The following is a 14,494-nucleotide window of genomic DNA, read 5'->3' as shown; positions in this document are numbered from 1 at the left end:
ATATATATATATATATATATATATATATATATATATATATATATATATATATATATAGGACATATTATATGAGAATGACATATTTATATGAGGATGTGAGAATGAATCTGAACCATTGGATTTTAAAATAAATGGTGGAGATTATGGGTGGATCTTTTTTTCTCTCTCCTACTTCATTTATTTCAAAATGTAGGAGAAAGAAAAAAAAGATTCACCCATAATCTCCACCATTTATTTTAAAATCCAATGGTTCAGATTCATTATCACATTCTCATATAAATATGACATTCTCATATGATATGCCCTATATATATATATATATATATATATATATATATATATATATATATATATATATATATATATATATATATATATATATATATATATATATATATATATATATATATATATATATATATATATATATATATATATATATATATATATATATGAGGAGGGATCAAATTACACCCGAAGAGTTACACCACGAGTTACACTCATTCAATAACTACATTTTGAATTAATATTTTTTAAATTCAACCGTTGGATTGAAACATAATATCATATAGATCATACCTATAAAGTTTGAGCTTAATCTATAATGTTTTACTATGTCATTGAATTACATCAAAATTAACGTTATATGAAAGCTCATTTTGACGTTAATCTTTGGATATCTTGATCGTATAGTAAATCATTATAGATTAAGCTCAAACTTTATAGGTATGATCTATATGATACTATGTTTCAATCCAACGGTTGAATTTAAAAAATATTAATTCGAAATGTAGTTATTGAACGAGTGTAACTCGTGGTGTAACTCTTCGGGTGTAATTTGATCTCTCCTCTATATATATATATATATATATATATATATATATATATATATATATATATATATATATATATATATATATGAGGAGGGATCAAATTACACCAATATGTTACACTTATAGTTACACTCATTAATAACCTTTTATTTTATTTTAATCCAATGGTAAAAAATGTCTAATTAGTGACTCATCATTCTTACTTAAAATAGTTTGATTCTATTTTTGGTAATCAATAATTCTGATTTTATCAAATTATAATTTATTTATTTTATTATAAAACTAATTAGAACTCTCCTAATTTTCTAACAATTATAGTAATAAGTTTTTAAATTAATCATTATTAAAATTCATATATTTTTAAGAAACATTAAAAAGAATAAGTGAATAGAATATAATTTTATAAAATTGATGAAAAATATTAATTTTGTTACTAAGAAATATAAAGGTTCACGTTTTTTAATATTAATGACAATCACATGATTTTTGCTAATATTCTCAAAATAAGTTATTTTTACGATTTCTTTATAAAACTATAATTTTTTAATTAAAACAATTTGTATTCTTAATCTTAAACAAATTTCACTATTTTTTAAAATAAGTTTGTATTTGATCCACAGCTAAATTATTATGTTCTAATTAATTATTATTTAGTTTTTTGTATTTTATAGATATTTTGGGTATTATTTTGTATAATATTTAAAAATGAAACAATTTTATTTGTTTTATTAAGCGAGTATAATATGATTTAGGTTAAAGAAAAAATATATAATTTATTTTAAAGAAAAAATAATACTATGTTCGTTTAATGCAAATAATAGAATTGTTTTACATTTAAATACAATACAAAGCAATACTCAAAATATGTATAAAAAATACAAAAATCTAAATAATAAATAATTAGTACATAATAATTTAATTGTGAATCAAATACAATTTTATTTTAAAAAATAGTGAAATTTGTTTAAAATTAAGAATACAAGGTTTTTTTTAATAAATTATAGTTTTATAAAGAAATGATAAAAATAGATTATTTTAAGAATATTAAAAACTTATTACTATAATTGTTAGAAAATTAGGAGAGTTATAATTAATTTTATAAGAAAAAAATAAATTTTAATTTGATAAAATCAGAATTATTGATTACCAAAAATAGAATCAAACTATTTTAAGTAAGAATCATGAGTCACTAATTAGATATTTTTAACCATTGGATTAAAATAAAATCAAAGGTTATTGATGAGTGTAACTATAAGTGTAACATATTGGTGTAATTTGTTCCCTCCTCCTATATATATATATATATATATATATATATATATATATATATATATATATATATATATATATATATATATATATATATATATATATATATATATATATATATATATATAAAAGGATGTTATGTGTTCGTGCGTACTTCAATTTTTTTCTAATAAATAATAGTAAATTTTATAATTAAAAAAAAAGACTTAAAGCTAGAAACAAATATTTGAAAAATAAATAAATCGTTACAACTGCGGAGTAATTAAATTTAAATATTTTAATTTAATTCAGATTTTTAGTAAATATAATACATTATATTATTATTATTAAAATTAAAATAAATTATAAGTTAACAAACAAAAATAATAAAAAAATGACATGCCACTAATTAGTGTAGATGTGACAATGACACATCATCAAATATATTGCCATGTCATCAAAATTTGACCACAAATAAGAAGGGGTACTGATGTCCAGAAAAAAAATAAAATAGAGGGACTAAAAAATCAGATTTTAAAATAGAGGGGTCAAAACTAAAAAAAGAAAGAAAGTGAAAATAAGAAGATTTTCAACCCACTTTCATTTATTAATGATTGATTAAAAATAGGAGTAGTGAAACGATTTTTATTTAAATATATAAAAAATATAGAAAAGTCTAGAAGGTGGTTTGAATAGATTTTTTTATCTAAAATTAATTTCAAAAACATTTTCTTTAACATTAGAGTCTTACAAAAGGCGGGCAAATAAATTTTATAAAGGATGCGTTTGGATAGATTTCGCGATTTATACTATAATTAAAAGATATAATTGTAAATTGAATCTTATTTATCGATCATCAATTTAATATTAAAAGTCTTATACAATTATAATAATCAGAAAGTAGAATTAGATGACAATATTTGTCTCAGACCTACATTTATGCATAAATTGCTATAAGCTGGCGAAAAATCTAGCCACATGTGATTCTAGAGAAATGATACAACCTAAACACACAAAACTATACAAAAATTTTAAAGAGAGGGATGGAGTAAAGTGCACCACTATTTATATGGGTGCAGCGCGCTCGTCCTCGCTTGCGTCTAATGTAGTTTTCAATGGTGAACCACTGAAAACCCGTAGTCTTCCACTATTTGTCAATTTTACGTGTCTTTCAACACAATCAGATAATCTCAATAATGTTGAAAATTAAAGCAATAATTAAGCAGCTTCAATCTAAATCTTCTTTTTCTTACATATACGACTCACGAGGCTGAATTCCACAGGATCTTCACCCAATCTTGCAACAATTCACATTCCCAAATCCTCGCTCTAAGCACCTGTTCACCTCGATCTTCACTTAACCCTTTTGGAAGTCTATTGCTCGAGATTTCGGTCTAATTGAAGGAATCATAAGCTCCCAACTTCGTCCGCTCCAGCTTTCACTTGGTCCTACCGAATTCTTCAACAGAGAAGAAAAAATATATTTTTTTCTTTGCTGGATTGTCAATCATAATTGCATAGTCAAACCTTGATTTTATGATTTTCAACTCAAACTTCACAAAAAGTGCCTAATGATCCTTCTCTCACTATATCTCACAGTTCCTCATATTTGAGAAGCAGACACTCAAGATTAGTGATTTGCTAGAGGTTGAAGATGAATGATTTCATATGCAATGTAACACCCCATTTCCCCATCGTAAATTTAAATAAATATTCAGAGTGATTAAAAAAATTTAACCAAACAAATAATGGGATGCTACATCATCATCGTTTCACAAACTTATACTCAGATGTTTAAATAAAGATACATAACACTTTAGTACGGATGAACCGACATCAAAATCATATTATTGTTCAACTTCACTTTATTAACGCAACGAAAATAATTAATGCATAGTAATTATCATCTTAAAAAATGACGGAAAGTACCAACAATTTCAACACAATCAAGGAGAGTTCATAATCCTCTCAAAAACTTCCCGAAAACGAATCATAATAAAAGAATTGCAAAAACAAGCTTTCATCCCCCAGTGTTACATATCAGATCAGAACTCGACTCGATCTACGCAATACTAGGCATCGCTCCATACCTCAGCTACTCTAATCCTTGTCACCTGCGCGTTACCCACGTAGAGGTAACATTCAAACAGAAGGGGTGAGAAATCACAATCAATAATCAAAGGCAAATACTACAAGGTAGGATATCAACACATAATATATTCTACATAGTCTCAATCATAGTGTATCAATTACACTCTCGCACCCAACACACCAATCAATCACAATTCAATAATTATAATTCAACAAATATACACATGACTCGTTATGTAATGCAACTCGTCTATGCAACTCTATGCATATGCATGTGGTATCATATCATCAAAAATTGGTTCACTTGAGAACCGGGTTCACCCTGCTTGAACCCCGAATCCACCCTGCTCGGATTCGGGACAAGTCACCAATCCACCCTACTCGGATTGCAACTCGCCTCTTTCATCAACAACAACGACATCATGAATGCATGTCAAAATACATCAATGCCACAACAACATAAGATTTAAAGTCTTCTCCCGACAATAAACAACATGCATTGACCCACGATAATAGTTCACCCTACTCGAACTATTATCCCACAACACAACGACAACTTTAATATCATTCAACATCACATACTCACCATTAGTCAACCACCATAACAATATACTTATAAAATCAACAAGTATTCAATTAGAAAGCATAATAATCATGCACAACACCAACATTTTTCTATACATAATCATCTCTCGTCAAAATTAATAAAATCAATCAAAATTTATTTTAATCCTTTAAATCACTCCAAGTAGCCCTTAAAGCTGTCCAAGAGTAGCCAACAGTCTCAAAAACTCAAAAGAATCAAAAATAACATTTTTATGAATTCAAAACATCTCAACAGAATATTTTCATTAATTTATTCTATATTATTAACTCATAAAAAATTATAACAATATATAATTATAACTCAACAGAGTTCCCAAGGAACTCTAAACAATTCTACAGTAATTTCTACGACTCTAAAATAACTCTAAAGTACTCAAAAATACTCTACTGACAACTCTTACATATAAGGGTAACTCTTATAAACTCAATTGGCTAATGGTCTGACTCAAGTAATAATAAAACAACTCTAAAGAGTCAAATATCTTTAATTTTAATTTTATGGTTTATCATATTTTACTCTAAACAACTCGAAAGCAACTCTAACAATCTTATTGACAACTCTAACAACCCTATTAACAATAATTTAAGTTAGCCAAATAATATAAATATTTATCTCTAACTCAAAACTCCTAAAAATATTATATCTATAATATTAAACCAATATTATTATTATTATTATTATTATTATTAATGAATTGCTATATATTATAAACTTGAAAATAGATTTTCCTTACTTTAACACATACAAACACAATACAAACACAATATGTGTGACGCTACAGTAGCTTAGAAACACTATCTAATTGTATTTACTATATCTCATAACATGACACTATGTATAGATTATATTATTGATCTAACCTGATCAGAATGGATCGTCACGGCAGCTGGATCTGGCTTGATGAACAAGGTGGGGGGGTACCTGCAAGGTTCTCCGATGCTAAAGTCAGAAGCTATCAGAGAGAGTGAGGGTTTGAGAAGTAGAGAATGAATACCTGACCCTCTAGTGAAATAGGGTATTTATAGCCCCCAGCGCTGGGCCAATATCTCTTAATTGGGCCAAATCCAGTTGGAGGCCCACGTGCTAGGAGACTGCCAGAACAACCTCTGCTAGGGCTGAGTCAGCAGGTGACTCACGTTCTGGGTGAGCATGGCGTAGGATTCGGAGGTGATTGACCGGATCCTTCGCTGAAGTGTTACGCACGTGGTCTTTATGCTTGACCAGTTCGTAACGGTAACAAGATGGGCCCAAATGGATTGGGCCTGCTCGGCTAGCAAGGGGAGCTGGCCCTGCTCGGCCCAGTCCAGAAGAGGAGCCCCCCAAGTCGTTAGTTTTGAGAGAGTGACGACTTTCGCTAAGGTCTGGCCGAGCATACGTCCAAACATGTTCTTGGTAAACTAAGGTCTTCTTGTCATCTGGGTCCTCGGCTCGCGGGGAGCGAAGTTATTGGAGAGAGATGTCCAGGTCGAGGAGACGATCGGTTCGACGGTGCACAGTTCGGCCGAGGAGGTGGACGGAGTTACTGTTGGTCGTAAACTGAAACGTTTCGATCCGTTTAGTTAAGCTTTGGTTGACAGGTGGCTACTTTTTGGAGCGTCATCATTATTCCGCCGTCTTTTAGTTCAGGCATTAATTGCGCCTCGTTTGGCTTCCCAAGGCACTTTATGGTGTCTTTTGCGTTTTCCTATGCTGAGAGCCGCCTTTAGGGTGTAGGCAATGATTGTGTCTCTTAAGCTCCCTAGGAAATCATGGCACCTTTGGTTTCCTTCCCCTATATAAAGAGTGAGGAGGTCATTCATTTGTCACTTAGCATTTGAAATTCTCCCAAGACTCGCTCAAGGATTTCGCCTTCCGTCGTGTGCTTTTCCTCTGCTATCTCAAGTAAGTGTCCTCGTCTTCTCCTTCATATTTACTTCAGATTTAGGAGATCTAGCTATGAGTACGCCGAGCGGGTTAGGAAATGGCGTATATTTTGTACGTGTTTGCCGAGAGGGGTTTAGGGTTGACGAGGGAAAACGGTTGCGTGAGCCAAATAGGCTATGAGCCTGGAGGGGAACCGAATGTGTGCGCCGACCACGTTGTGAGAGTAATCTCTGAATTGTGCGTGCGTGTTTTCCTGGGGTAGTTTGATTTTATTTAGTTGGTCGTTGAGGGCCAGCGTCGTTGTCGGACTTCAGCCGGCCAGACTCGGTAATCACAGGCAAGTGCCTCGGTGACGTCGGTCGTAGGTGGGAGTCCTTCTTCGCCTGTTCTCCTCGCCCTTTCACTTGACTTGTGGTGGAAGGGTGGATTTGACAAGTCGAATTCACTGTTTCCTCTGCTTTTCAGGTAAATGGCCGACGAAGCCCGGGACGATGCTGCCCTCGACATATCTGACGAAGATGAGGCGATTGGCCGCTCGCAGGATGAAGAAGTTCCAGTCGTGGAGGTTTCCCCGAGGAAACTCGAGGATTGGGTGGCTGTCGCCCCTCGAACGACCGCCTCGCACTTTACGGTGCATCCTAAGGAAGCTTTTAACATTCTCGAAGACCTCGGGCCGGGCATGGACCCTTCATGGGGTGCTTTTGCGCCGAAGTCTCACCAGAGGATTTGCTCGGCCTTTTCCGGTCCTTGATTTGCTATGTATGAGTTCGTCTTCAAGGAGGACGGGCTGAGGCTTCCTTTTACGCACTTGCAGCGAAGCGTTTTTAGGTGGTTGCAGTTGTGTCCGTCCCAACTTCATCCCAACGCCTTTGCTTTTTTAAGGGCTTTTGAAATCGTGTGCGGCTTCTTGGAGTTCGATGCAACTCTGCCTCTCTTTTTTAGAGTGTTTCATCTTCAGAGGTTGCGCGACGGAGATGGTAAATGGAGTTGGGTATCTTTTAAGCAAACGAAGAAGTTGTTCGCCATATATCAGGATTCCATCAAGCACTTCAAGGGCCGATACTTCATGGTCAAACCTTTTACTCCTGAGGCCGAGGATCATTTGTTTGAGATCCTCGAATACTACCAGGATGGGGTAAAAAAGGTGGGTCCTTCTGCTCGGTTCCCATTGGAGTGGCAATACGACCATTTCGAGAAGGGGACCGATGCCTATATCTCAGGGACGAGGATCTAAATGAGCGAGATACGACGGGGTACCAGAGGCCCGTCACCTTTGCAGATGGGTTCAGGTCGGCTGTGTGCACGCTGCCCAACGGGGATCCTTTGTTTGACGAGGATGGGGGGCCTATGCTCGAACCTCGATATATCAATACCAAGGCTATCCTCGAGTGTGAGACTGACGGGGATGCAATGATTTTACTTGGTGAGGAAACTATTTAGTTGCTTGTTTTGTACTCCTTTGTTGCTAATTTCTTTTGTTTTGCAGGACAAATGGCTGATTTGCACGACAAAGTTGTGAAGATGAGGGCGAAGAACAAGGCGGCCGCCAAAGGGGCCGGGAAGAGGACTCGCGTAGATGAGATCAAAGCGGCTGCTGCGGCCGCTGTCGGTGGTAGCTCTCCTTCCTCGGCTGGGACGACGTCGGGGGGTTCTTCAGCTGAGAAGAAGCAAAGGACTGAGGGGGTCCCAGAGGTCCGTCCTCTCATCAATGACAACTCTATTGATGACTACATCGTGCTGCCTCCTTGCACCTTGCATCGGGGACTTTTCTCGAGGAAGAATCTTTTGCTCGAGCGAGATGAGGTGAAACACATCATTAAGCGGGATAGGGTGGCCTGGGGAAATGATCTGGCCGAGGATGTCGAGGGGATGATGAGGGTGGCTGCTCTGGCTATGGCTCTTAATGCTCAGAGGGTTTGTCCCCAGAAGGATTATGACGCTTTGCTGCAGAAGTATGAAACGCTGGAACATGAATTCGAAACTTACAAGGACAAGTATGAGATTCATACCCACGTTGTCGAAGACCTTTGCAAGGCTCAGGACAAATTCAGGGCTCTGGAAGCCGAGGGGAAGAAGCTGCGCGAGCGGGTTGCTGATTTGGAGGAGTCTCATCTCTCTTCTGCCGAGGAGACCGAGGATGAGAAGGCTTTGGAAACTCGTTCTCAGCTGCTGGGCAAGGTGAGGGAGCTCGAAGTTGATTGCATTGCTACTCTGGGAGTTGGATTCAAGGCGGCTGTGGATCAACCGTGGGTCCTCAACCCGCGTTTGGTCACAGCGGGGATCAACCCGTATAACAAAGTTGTGAACGGCCGAATTGAGGCGAACCCGGACTTCGATGATTGGAAAGACGGGCAGGACGTCCAGGGTGGCGGAAACAACGAGGTTGAGGACGATGATGGTGGTGATGTTTGATTTGTATTTTCTTGTTTGTTTTCTGGCCTGCGTGCCAAGATTTTTGTTTGTTTTCTGGCCTGTATGCCAAGATTTTGTTGGCCTTAGAGTCGTGTATGGTTTGTATAATGGGCGTTTTCCCGATACTTTTTGGGGCCTTCGGGCCGTTGTAATGCACTTTTCAGATTGTTATTTGTGTTATGTTTATTTTAGCAATTCGTTGTATGTTTGCTTTCTTATGCTCGACTAGTATTTGTCATCCGATTGTGTAGGGAACTAACCGGGTAGGTGGGGTGATTTCTTCTCGAGATTTTTTGACGATCATGTCGTCCATGTAAACCTCGAGAGTGTCCCCGATTTCTCCTCAGAAAACCGTGTTCATCATTCTCTGGTAGGTTGCCCCGGCGTTCTTGAGCCCGAATGACATTACGTTATAGTAGTAGTTGCCTGATTCGGTCATGAAGGCTGTGTGCTTCCTGTCGCTCCTCGCCATCGATATTTGATTATATCCTGAATATGCATCCATAAAAGACAAAAGTTTGTAATCGGCCGAGTTGTCGACCAGTTTATCAATGTTAGGTAAGGGATAAGCATCTTTAGGGCATGCCCTATTGATATCGGTGTAATCAACACACATTCTCCATTTTCCATTACTTTTCTTAACGAGTACGACGTTTGAGAGCCAAATTTGCCTCTAGGAGGTCTTTTACATCTTTCTCGGCAGCCTCCGCTTTTTCGGGAGACTGTCTTCTCCTACGTTGATCTATGGCCCTAGTGGAAGGATTAATACTGAGGTGATGACAGGCGACCTCGGGGTCGAGTCCGGGCATCTCGGCGGCGCTCCAGGCGAAAAGATCGGCATTCTGGCGGAGGCAAGCTTGCAGGTGTTTCTTCGCGATCTCTGGGATCCCTGCTCCAATCTTGACCTTTTTGTTGGGGTCGTCCCCCAAGTTGATGAGCTCGAAGTCACCGTCAGGAACTGGGCAGACGGGATAGGCGGACTTCCCTTTTACCGTTGCTGGGTCCTCAGAGGCGTGCTTCAGTTCTTCCTCGGAAAATCTCGCATCCAGGTCGATGGAGTTCACGTCTGGCTTGTTACTCTGCTCCTTTTCTTCGGCTCTGCTGGAGGTCTTCAGCTGTTTGTTCACGGACTGGTATCTTTTGACTGCCGTGTCGAAGCATCTCCTTGCTGCCTCGATGTCGCCCCTGATCATCGCTACTCTGCCCCTCTTCGTGTAGTATTTCATCAGCAGGTGAGCGGTGGACGGGACTGCTGTGAGTTCGGCGATGGCGGGCCTTCCCAGTATGCAGTTGTAGAGAGACTCACAGTGAACGACGAGGAATTGAGTTTTAATCACCCTGGCGGTTTCCTCCTCGCCGATTGTCACCAGGAGTTCGACATATCCCCAATGCTTGGAGGTAGAGCCGTTGAAGCCCTGAAGTTCGGCTCCAACGTATGGAGTCAGATGGGAGTCATCGAGTTGTAGTGTCTTGAACAGGTGTGAGTACATTATGTCGCATGAGTTGCCTTCGTCGACCAGGACCCGACGGACATCGAAGTTCGCCATTTTTGCTCGGATGAGTAGGGGAATGTTGGCGTTAGGTGATCCCCCGGGTAGTTCCTTGAGGGAAAATGTGATCGGCTCTGACCTACCCTTGAATCTCCTTAGGGTAGGGCCGACGTCGGCGTTGCTGTCAATGAGCTCGTCGAACTTTCTTTTTACCGAGCCAACAGATAATTGGCCGGTGACGGCGCCATTTGAGATGACCATTACCGTGGAGGGGAGGAAATCTTCTGGCCTGGTCACAGAGAGAGCAATCTGGAAAAGCCCTTGGTCGGGGGAGTTGTCCTCGTAAGGCTTGTCTGACCTCCTGTTATCTTTTTGGGCAGCATCTCCTCTTTTTGTGTACTTCGAGAGGCGCCCTTCCTTGATGAGTGTTTCGATTACGTCTTTTAAGTGGACACAATCCTCGGTCAGATGTCCATAAGATTTATGGTACTTACACCACTTGGATTTGTCTGCTCCCGGTCTCGGGGCCCCCGGTTTCGGGACGCGGACCCCGCCGTCTTTGAATTTGGTGCTTTTGCATTCAGTCCAGATGCGCTCGCGGGGAGCCATGAGGGGCGTATATTCTGTGAAGCGCCCAGATGGGCCTCGACTTTCTTTGCTATCTCGGGGCATTTCCTCCCTCCTTTTTTCTCCTCCATGTCGAGGAGGCGTGTCATCGCGCCTGGAGCTCTTTTCAATCCGAGGAGGATTGGCCCTCTCCTCGTAAGTGATGTACGCTTGAGCTTTGATGAGGAGTTCTTCCAGAGTTCGTGGCTTCTCGATGCCGACAACTTTGTGGAAGTCGCTGCCAGGTCGTAGTCCTTTATCGAGCCAATATAGCTTCATTTCTTCGGTTGTTGGCACCTGAACTGCTTCGTGGTTGAACCAGTCTAAAAAAGCTCGGAGTGACTCGGTTGGTCCCTGTACTATAGCTTCCAGAGAGGCCTCCGTCTTCGGGTGCCAGCGAGATGCGGTGAAGTGGTGGGAGAATTTATCTTTGAATTCGGCCCAGGAGCGGACCGAGTTCCTCAGCAGATTCTTGTACCAAGTCATTGCGCCTCCCCTCAGAGTTGTGGGGAAGATGCGACATTTGATGGCGCCGCTGACAGAGTGATAGTCGAGCATGGTCTCGACACTAAGGATATGGTCTTCAGGATCGGTGGTCCCGTCATAGAGGTCCATCACTGGCGGTTTTTCCATTCCCTTGGGGATTCTTGCCCTCACAAATCTCCTTAGAGAAAGGGTTCTGTCTCTCCTCGTCACTCTCAGGAGGCGAAGGAGCATAGTGACGAGGGCGTTTCGGGGAGTGTCTTGGCTTGGAAGGTTTTCCGGTTTTCTTGAGAGTTTCCCCGCGTCCTTTGTGAGGGGAGGCGGTGTCGCACGCTCGCGAAAAATGAACAGAGTCGCCACCAATATATTTATCCCATAAGGGAAAGGAATATCAGATAACCTAACAAAGGAAGGAACAGGGTCTTGCGACCAGAGAATCAAGGTACGGGAGTCGGTTACGCAAGGGGAAGGTATTAGCACCCCTCGCGCCCATCGTACTCGATGGTATCCACCTATGTTTGTTTCTATCTAAAGGGTGTATAACTATGTCTATGTCTAAATGCGGAATGAATGCAAAATGTAGGGAAAATAAAGAATTGTACTCGCACGGGCCCTACCCCGCTGCCTACGTATCCTTTTCAGGAATCAGAGTTACCGTAGCTCGGCTAAAGATTTTCTGTTTGTTTTTGTGTTTTTTAGTTGGGCGGAGTCAACGCTCGCGTTCTTGCACAAGGGGACAGCCTAGGATGCAATGGAACGGAGATAACGATGCCCTTAAGAAGAAGAAAAGAGATTGGTTTGTGTCTTTTAGGGTAGATGAGTGATGAACAGTTCCCGATACCGGGCCACTCACCACTTTCTCTACTTTGTTTTAGTCTGAACCATTGTTAGGTGTTTTAAAGTGTTTTTGGTTGTGTATTTTTTAAGGGAATTTGCTTTGCGATCCGAATCACATAAAATGTATAATGATCGAGAAGCAGATTAGGGAATGAATCCCACTCACTTCCATCCCATTATGTAATGTTTGAGAAACAGATTAGAGAATGAATCCCACTCATTTCTCTCCCATTAATTAATGTTTGAGAAACAGATTAGGGAATGAATCCCACTCGTTTCTCTCCCATTAAGTAGTGACCGAGAAACAGATTAGGGAATGAATCCCACTCGTTTCTATGCCACTAAGTGATTGAGAAATAGATTAGGGAATGAATCCCACTCATTTCTCTATCACTTGCTTAATGTGATTCGCATCTTCCTTTTATTAATGTTTTAAAGAGTTGAAAAGAAAAAGAATGCAATGGGGACTAACCTATTCTCTAATCTAAGTCATTCTATTCTAAATCCTAATGTTAACATGCTAATGGTATTAACAAGGTAGGCCTAAAATAAGGCCAAAAACAAGTAACAAAATCACACAACAATTATACCAAAATTAACAAGTAAATGATACAAAAGCAATTCAAACATTAGTGCAAAGTTAACCTAAAAATACTACTATTTTTATGGGATTTTTATGAAAGAGAATTCAAAGGATTAATGTCAAAATTAACCTAAAGTCTACTATTTTTATGAGATTTTATGTGTCAAAATTTATCAATTAAAGAGGACAAAAATGATTCCTAAAAATGTGATGTAAAAATCTAACAAGTTTTATTGATTATATGTTTTTTAGAACCTAAAAATAATGGAAAAACCTAGAGGAAAAAGAGGCCTAATTCTAGTTAAAAACTATGTGAATCAGGGGTGAAAATCAGAATTCAGTGGTGTGAAAAGCAAAGGGGGCGCAGGCCTAGGAAGACCTAGCCCAATGGTTGTGTTTTTGTTTATTCAGATTTTTCTGTTGTAAAAAAATGCATGGACCTAAGGGGAGATGGATGAATTTCGCAGGGCCCAAGGGTTATCAGTCAGAAATCCAAATTCTCAATTGATTTAATTTCCTTAATCAGACTTATAATATACTAGTCACCTAAATCACCAATTAATACCAAATGGAAACAAATTAATTCAGACCTATTCATACTAATCTCACATTAATCCATAAACTTAATTCAGACTTTATATTAATGTTAATATTAAATCAAATTAATAAAAAAATTGAAAGAGGGATTTAGGGTTACTCGTTTTGTGGATGATGGAGTTCTGAAGAACTCGACCTTCCTCCCTCTCACGACGGCGACGGCGACGGAAGAGCTTCACAACCGTCAAGCCACAACCTTCGAACATAATCAGAGAAACGACGTTTTCTCCTCTCTCATGAATCTCGCCTCACCTCTCTCGGATCCGATTCAACTTTCCGACGCCAAACAAACGTAATCCCTCTTCCATTTCCCTCGTGGACGACGGTGAAGGCTCAACTTCTCCGATGAAAACGCGGTGGCACCAACATCAAACGGCCGCGCGATGAACGACGGTCCCCTCTCTTCAATCCACTCTCTTAGCTCTCGTCTCTCTCATAAATTCGGATGAACCGCGGCGGTCTTCTTCGATGGGAAACTTTCTTCGCCGCCGTGATGAACACGAAGACGGCGGCTGGAGGTTATGATTCAGAATCCTCAGGTGCGTTCTTTGGTTCTCAAACTTTTTCACTTCTCTTTTCCGTTTCTTGCGATTTGTTACTTTTGTTGTTGCTACGTGCGAAGACGATGATTCGGTGTTCTCGTACACAGAGACGATGCGGAGGCAAATCATATAAGGATTGAAGATGCTGAGATGCGATATGAAGATGATGTGACTGAAGCGTGAAGATGAAGGAGATGGATGAGAAATTGGAGAAGGGTTGCAGAATCTTGAGGAAGCTTTTTCCAGGTTGTTACGTTTCTGTTATGCGTTTTTATTTTTTTTTTCTGAAATTTTCTTCTATC

Source organism: Vicia villosa, linkage group LG3 (assembly GCF_029867415.1).
Source record: "Vicia villosa cultivar HV-30 ecotype Madison, WI linkage group LG3, Vvil1.0, whole genome shotgun sequence".
NCBI lineage: Eukaryota > Viridiplantae > Streptophyta > Magnoliopsida > Fabales > Fabaceae > Vicia > Vicia villosa.
The sequence above is the reverse complement of the archived record's forward strand: the minus strand, read 5'-3'. Positions refer to the sequence as shown.